The sequence below is a fragment of the Eurypyga helias genome, unplaced genomic scaffold (assembly GCF_000690775.1).
Source record: "Eurypyga helias isolate BGI_N326 unplaced genomic scaffold, ASM69077v1 scaffold12371, whole genome shotgun sequence".
Taxonomy (NCBI): domain Eukaryota; kingdom Metazoa; phylum Chordata; class Aves; order Eurypygiformes; family Eurypygidae; genus Eurypyga; species Eurypyga helias.
Window position 1 is genome coordinate 1,902 of NW_010228973.1, and position 8,329 is coordinate 10,230.

General features: G+C 42.2%; 1 pseudogene; it reads left to right on the top strand.

Moving 5' to 3' along the window:
- Nucleotides 1–976: 976 nt before the first annotated feature.
- LOC104516026 overlaps nt 977–8,329 on the top strand; it is a 17,130-nt pseudogene continuing 9,777 nt past the window's right edge.

Below are 8,329 nucleotides of genomic sequence, written 5' to 3' on the forward strand. Positions count from 1 at the left end.
CTTGTAAAGCCTCTGCCTTTACTCTAGTCTGTAGGCAGTTCATACAATTGCATCTTTGCTTTAGCCCAAAGCAATTCTAGTGCTTCAGTGAATTGAGTCTGCCAGGCTTGCAGTTGCTAATTGAAAGGCCTGAGGGAAGAACCCCGTAGGAGTGGCTTCCTTTCATGTCTTTTTTTAATGTTGGCTTTCCAGTATGCAGCGTCAGGCTTGGCTTTGGCACGGGTGGAGGAGCTGTAACATTTGGTAGCTACTAAATCCTGCGCGTGCCACGCTGAGTCATAGCGTGAAGTGACTCCTGTCCCTGGAAGAGTCTCCTTTCCCCAGGAAACCTGGAACAGAAATGTGTACAGCTCTCGGATTTGTTGTCAGTTGTGACTTTACATACTGTAGAAGTGAGTATCTTGATGGCTTTCCCAAAACCCAGTGGAACTTGCTGGTAGAGAAAGTGACAACTTTGAATAGATGCAGGAGTTAGTACCAGTGTTCTCATGGAATTGCAAAATTCAGGCTGAGCAGCCACAGTAGTTCTTCCACACTCTCCTTTTCAAGCTTGGCTTCTACATCTAGAAAGAAACACACACCCAGAGCTGCTGATGTGCTGTTATAGCATGGCTTTTCACTCAGCTTCTGTTTGAGCTGTGTAGTCCCGGCAAGGATCCTGCAGGTATTGCCTGTCAGCAGACTACAGGGTTTGACACCTGAGACACTTGCAATTCTAGTGTGGAATGAATCTCCTTCCCAACTGGCCATCCAGCTTTTATTTCTTGCGGTGGTCAGGGTTTTTAAAGTTGTACAAAATAAACTGCCTTTCATCTTAAAAGTTGCTGGTCTGAGTTGATATGCTAGGATTTTTGCAGCAGTATTAACTGACAGATGTAGTTGGTTAGCTCAGTCTTGTTTAACGTGACATTTGATACTCATATCACAGTATGTTGCAAAACGCTTTAATGTTGTTTTTTATCTCCGGGCTCAAAAGGACTGCAATGTTTGAGCTGCTAGTGGTGTTTCGGCTGAAGCTAGTTGCAGGTGCTGCTCTTCTTTATGTTACTGTTTGCTTGAATTTAAAAAGCCCAACTTCCTCTCCTGAACTCACCAGGACTCTACTTTTGACCTGCTTTCTACTCAAATCCTGCCCACTTTTGACCAGAGAGTAAGTAGTATTTTTTGTTTCATGTTGACCTGTGTTGTAGGGAGAAGAGCTGCACTTAACCATTCTCCTGCCTAGTGTGTCTCTTAAACCTGAGTGCAAATGAATGTCAGGGTATTCTCTTGGGAAAAATAAAATGTTCCAAGTGAAGCATTTTGTTATTGCCAGTGTATGAGGTACCTGTGTTTAGGACAAAGTTTTGTGCAGGGCTCTCTATAAATGTATAGAAAAATGTTATCCCTGCTGCCCTGCATAGTAGCTATATAAGGATACTGTACTGTACCAGCACTATATAGCCCACTGTCTGTGGAACTGGGAAGGGATGGGTGCAGTCAGCACTTGTTCCTGTTCACATACTCTCTATTAGGGAAGAAATCTGTCAGGGCTCACAGGAAGGAAACACTTTCATGGTGTATCTGTGCGCTTACAATGAACAGGGGGATGGCTGTTAGTTTTCAAGTGCCTACTTTTATTTGAAGTGCCTTAAATTGATTGAAGACTAATGAAATCTAGTTATGATGTGCTCTACCCAGTAATAGTTTAATAAAGTAGTTACAAACTGTCCAGCTCTAAGCCTGTTGAATCCATTTTCAAATTGACCTTATGTAGTCTATCTGAGCAGGCTGATCCTTGTCCTCACATTCTAAGACCTCCAGAATAGTGCAGCTGCCCTTACCTTCAGCAGTAATATGAAGCATTTACTACAATTTCATGAGGCTTTAGAGAGACAAGGACTTTGATTACAGTATTTCTATTCTGCAATCACTTTGGGAACTTGCAAGTCCTATTTAGAAGCCTGAAATACATCAGTTATCTGGTAAGCATTGAGTGTAGCTGCATGAACCTTCCTTTTGGATCTCAAAAGTCAAGCTGACTTAATGATGGTTATTCGAGGGGAGTTGAGAGGCTTTTAGCAGTGCTGTGTTAGGTGCCTTGATTACATAAAGCCTAAGATCTTAGGCCATAGGCTCTGTAAACTCCTAGAGGAAATAATGAACTGTGTGTTTTAAATTGGGACCCAAAGAGGGTTCCCTGATGCACTCTGGTAGTAACGTACGTGTGTGTTGAAGCAGAGCATTGAAATTGGATTCTCAGTTATGGCTAGTGCCTTGGCTGTAAAGCAGTTGTTTCTCTGAAAAATATTAAAGTAGAACTTCCTTAGTGTGTATCTTAGACACTTGTCATCTCAGTGTTGGCACTCCAGATTGACATGTCCCTCCCCTACTGAAAAAGCAAGCATGCTGATTACCAGTCTTGAAAGCATATTAGTATCAGGCTAACTTTTGGAAACAGATTGTAAGCTAATTCAGAGTCTGTTTTACTCCTATTTCAGCTTTGTTCTCATGGCACAAGCTCCCAGTGCTACTGTACTGCAATACATCTGTTGTATGTTAATTGCAGGACCCTAGTATTGTGTTAGTAGTGTGCGATTTTGGTGGGTTTTTTTATTTCTCTGCATCAGATCAGAGCTCAGGCTTGCTAACTTCTCTGAAAACTGTAGCAGTGATTTCCAACACATGATTTTTGGGCAGAACATTGCCTGAAAGGTTTGCATGACCTCAGGAAACAAACGCAACTGAAAGAACTAGAGCAAAATGTGTCAAAAGGTAGTTGTTCAGTCTTGTTACCTGTATACCTATGTTAGGGGAGACAGTGATATAATTGCTCTTGGGGATTGAAAGAGCTTACAGGAAAGACAATTCTTTAAGATGTGTATTTAAATTATTTTTTGCTATTCTTGTGATGTTATCAAGCTGTATTTCCTAGCATCACATAAGGGACAATGTTCAAACAAGGTTTGATTTGTAAAGCATCCCTTAAATACCTCCAACCTGCTCTGTAAAGGGGGGAAAAAATAGAACCTGTCACCTCTTGTAATGCAGGCAGCAGTTCTCAGGGTGTCCCCTGACTCGGGCAAATTGTAGGTTCTGCCTTCTTCCCATCAGTGTCCAGTGTACTACAGCACATCAGAGGTGATGTAATAGTTAATGTTTAAAGTATTAATCTCCTCAGGTGAAATGAAATAATGCTCTAGAAATAAGCCTATTGCTGAACTTCCACTTCAGATCTTTGAGCACCTGAAAGCTGGTGCTTGCTAATAAAAATAAGTTATGTGCTTTCTGTGAGCTGCCTATACAGCTGCTGCTTCCCTAAATTCCTGCATACTGAATGATGTACAAGCTCTAAAATCATAATCTGCTGCCTGAGAGCCACTAAAACTTAATCTACAATTAGATGTTGGAATTCTTTTTACTATTAAGGTGCTAGAAGAATGTTTGTGAAACACTTAGGAATTCTCTTGCTCTTGGGCACTGTTGTGGACAGCTGCCTATCAGGATGTGAGGCTGCGCTGCACAGCTGAAATGTGGCATTTGGAGCCAAAACATTAGCATTTGTGAGCAGATTTCTATAACTGTCTGTGAAATCATTTAGTTGTTTAAGACTGGTGAACTCTGTACTTGATGTGCTGTATAAGCCAGCTCCATAAGTAACTGGCATCCACAGACCTGTTCCCCTGTCTGCCTTCTGTTGCAGAATCTTGTTACTGGAAGTTACAGGACTGGCTACAGAAAGCCATAATTAACTGCCTCAAATATTTGTCTTTATTCAGAGTGCCTGATACCTATTGCAACTAAGTCAAAACAGGAAAATGAGTCAGTGAAAAGCCTGGTCTGGAACAAACTGGGAAGCCGTTTTTGCTTCACAGAAACTGAGATTTTTGTTTCCGTTACAACACAGCTTTGCCTTTGGATCTGCTATGTTATCAGTACTCTTGCTTGTCTGTGCTATTGTGGTGCCTCATCCTCATGTGGGCATGCATACACCTCTTTGGCAAGAGGCCTTCCTAACTGCTTTTCACCATCCCTCTGGCTGCTCAGCTCCTGTGGCCTGTAAATAGCTCTTGCAGAACAGTGGCAACGCTGCTTAAGGACAGCCTGTGTCTGCATTCTCATACCTCTGAGCAGCTTTGCTGGAGCAGGGCATACCAAGGAACACATAGCGAATCATCTCCATACAGTGAGATTTGCTGCACTGGGGTAATCTCTACAGTACGCTGCTTTTCAGAACCACTTGGGGTTACAGCAGGCGTTAGAAGTTGAAGTCTGTCATTTTCTTGAACACTTTCCCTGCTTCCACTTAGTATCAGTGCCAGAGGGAAGCCATCTGCTTTTATGAGTGAGGGGCCCTTGTTTGGAAGACGTAATTAAATTTAGCAGTAGTGATAGCTTTAACATAAAATCTGAGAAGCAATATTAAACTGAATACTACTTAGTTGCTCAGTCTGCATGATAGCAAGCTTGTGTTTCCATGTCACACCCTGCTGAGCTTGTTTTGTTAAGGTGAACCATAAGGAAAATAGCCTGAGTACATGCTTTTCTGTCTGCAAGATTTTTATTGTAGCAAAGCCAACATTCCTCATGGCAAACAGCTGAAAAAAGATGCTCCTCTGAAATAATCTGTGCTAGCTATTGCTATCAGCACAAGATTGTTGGGTTTTTCAGCTGTATTGAGTATGAAAATGTCTCTGGAATTATTTTTCACATAATACAGCTTAGATAAAATGGAGCTTGTCTGATCTGCACTGTCAGAGGGTGAGGACTCTTGCATAATTCCTAGCTATTTATTTTTGCCTCACCAGTGTGCTATCGTGCACTTTCCATGACTGAATAGTTGTTTCTGTGCCCTCATCTTTGAATGGTTTTAGTAACAGCAAGCTGAAAGTCCACACAAACCCAGGATAAAGAAAGATGTCCTTCAATCCCATACAGCCTTGTACTATTTTCCCAGTACTTGGTCTAGGAAGTTCTTGTGGAACTTGCTGTGAATCCTGTCCTTGCTGCCACTGGCTTGTACAGTCAAGTGCTTACACAAGTTCACGGTGCTCAACCCAGCCAGCTTCAGTGTTTCAGTTAAAACAGCACTTTGCAGGTTTTGGAGGTCAGTTTGGTTGGCCAACAACATGCTGTCCCAGTCTCAGTTGTTATAACAACTATAGTTGTTGCTATAATTGGTAGCGAGGGGGAGATTTTGTATGGGAGTGCTTATCTTCTCTCAAAGGCTTGTTAACACATCATGGATAAACAATTAAATTACTGTCTTTCAGGTACATTCCACCCCTGATCTGAGGGAAAAGTGGACATATCCAGACTGCCCTTTACAGAAAAATGGGGACAGCAAGTTCACCACATCATACGGACTTCAGGTACCTCACCATGCCAGATGGGGGAAAAGCAACAGTCACCTTTGCAGTCTGAGCACTGTGTTGGTCAGTCAGACAGCTGGATGCATCTATCTGCTAACCTTGATTCTGTGCTCTGAGGATGGATGAGGACAGTGCTACTTGGTTTATCAGAAAGAATAGATGCTACATGTGGTGATGGAAGTGGGCTGCTAAGCAATACTGACCAACCTGTGGAGGCTGAGGCTGTCTTGCTGTATACCTGTATCAAAGACAGCCGGAGACACACTCTGATAGAGAACATAAATGTTTGTGGCAAGAGGTGGGGTGTTAAAGAGCAGAAGAAATGTTACATAACCTGTGCCTTAAGTGAGAGGCTGGAAAAGAGAATCTGAAGGTAAACCTTGTTTCGAGTGTCCTGTGCCTGGTAAAGCTGTGGAATCATAAAACAGAGGCTAGCTGCATGTGGTTCTGCCTAGCCTGGTGTGTATGGAAAAGAGACTAGACTTTATCTCCCACTTAGAAACAGATTTTTGGTAGTCTGCTAATACTAGCTGTTTCAAGATCTGCCTGAAAACAAACTCTATGTGCACAGGGTATGAAGGAGTCCAGACATGTAGAGAACTCTCTGGGAAAAGCAGAAGATTGTGGTGATTGCTTACAGCATTGTGTATGTATTTTCAGAGTGAATTCAGCTTTCAAACTCACTGTTACTACTATTAACAGCAGCACTTAAAACTGAGTTAGTGTGGTTTAACTTCAGAAGTACAATTTACCTCTGAAGTAGCTGATTTCCTTGTAAGCCCGTGACTCCCACTTGGCCTTCAGGAAAAGCAGAGTTCTTTCCTTAACTGTCAGTGAGATCCTCATGGAATGATGCACTAGAACAGGTGCTGTTACCTTTATCACTGAGGCAAAGCTGAGCAGTGCTTTCCTAATGAGGCAAAAACTCAATGTCTAGAGCTGCTAAGCACTGGGGCTTTACACATAAGTGCAAAGAGTCTGAGAGCTAATTTGAAGCGTGTATGCAAATCCTGAATGTAGTTTACTCATCTTACTTGAATTACAACAATTACATTCTTGGTTGATGAAATTGCCTCTTGTTAAACCGGTGAACAGTGTCAGCAGATCAAGTATCATTACATTAGCCACAAAGCTGATGATGGCTGATGTCAGCTGATCAGAATGTCTGTGCTTAGCAGAGCTTCATTTTGAAGATCTCTGTGCCACCCAACTTCAGAAGGGAAACGAGGGAAGAGTAGTGTAGCCCATCTGCTTGGTGCATGAACAAGCAGTGGACTTGAGACCTTCCACACATGTACCGGTCACAACAGGCTGTCAGAAGGCAGAACGTGTGTAATGTCAAAAACATCCTTCAAAGGGCAGAATTTCTCTTGGTCTCTAGGCAGTGTCTGAAGAACTGTTTGGGCAGCTTTCCCTGAAGTTAGAAAACTCTTCATCTCCTGTAACATGAATTACATTTTCACATCTGCAGCACTTGAGCTGCTAGTCTGCTGTCCCATACTGGGTTTTTGGCAGACTAGTAGCATTTTTAACTTGCTTCTGGTAGATGGTTTCCCACGGATCTGAAATAGCAGCCTTCTGAATCTCTTAATTTGCATCAAGTGACATTTACTTAACTCCCCTTTCTTTCTGTGCACAGAAGATGTCATGATGGTGATCTGCCCTGGGATTGCTAACCACAGTGAAAAGCAGTATATCCTCTGTGCAAAAAATGGGTACAGATGTGCTGCCCTGAATTGTTTGGGAGCCTTACCAAATACCGAGCTCACTTCTCCATGAATGTTCACATACAGTAAGTACTTTATGGCAGCTGGGGGCATATTTTAAAGGTTGTGGAATTTCTAGGGCTTGATTTAGCCTCCTTCAGAATAATAACTGACATATCTGAAGGAGGATAATTTTGTACTGTTTCTTAGGAACTAAACCGAACTTACTTGTGAGGAAGAAGGGAAGCTAATACTGGGATTCACTTTTCCTTGTCTCATCTCTCAGCTCTTACACATGTATCCTAATCAAGGAGGCCTTTTTTTTTTCCTGTAAAGAAAACCTTTTCTTGGGGGAAAAAAACCCAAACCCCTGTGATGCCTACTAAGAGCCTGCTTAAATCACTTTAGAGATGCTGAAGTGTCAGTTTTGTGGAGTGTGAAACCTAGCTCTGAAGTATAAACACTGCTTCTGAGGCTTTGTAAAATATGAGGAATTTGTACCAGCCTATCCAGAAAGTACATCTCTGTCCTAGGTGGGACACATGAGAATTGGTTGCTGGATATAACAAATTTCAAGAAACAGCAAAGAGTCTGTAGTGTGACAGTAAAGCTACAGAAGTGGTTGTGCTTAACTGCCATGATTTTGGACTTTCTCTTTGAATATAGGGAAATCTTTCTTAACCTGGAAGTTAAAAGGAATAAAGGATCTGGAACTGTTAAGGGTGACTCCAGATATTCTTAACTGCCCAGCTGAGTAACATGATCTCTCTAAGATGTGGCCTTCTGGCCTGTGACTTGATCTGCTTGGTCCCCTGTTCTCTTGAGCCCTCACATCCCTCTATTGCAAACATCTATAAGTATGCTATGTCAGGAGTCAGTTGTGGGTTTAGCAGACTGGTGTAAGGTTTCTTTATCTTATTTAAAGATAACAAAGATCCTTACCTCCAAGAGTTTGGATTAACAATTTGAATATGTATCTTGAAGATTAAATTGCCAAAATAGAAATATTGTGCTTTGAGATTCTGGGTCTGCTAAGCAAAAAAGCATTATGGCCTATCTTCCTGTTTTATAGTTATTAAATCTACTCTTTGGTGGAAAACATTTCAGGAATACAAAGTACTCCAATTTGCATTGTGGCCCTAGACTGTTAATGGCTTGGAGCCATACCCCCCGGGTTGCGGAAGTCAAGGGCAGGGAGAATGGAGAGCCCCCCGTGGTTAGTGAGGGTCAGGGTCAGCAGCACATAAGGAACCTGAAGATATGCAAGGCTGC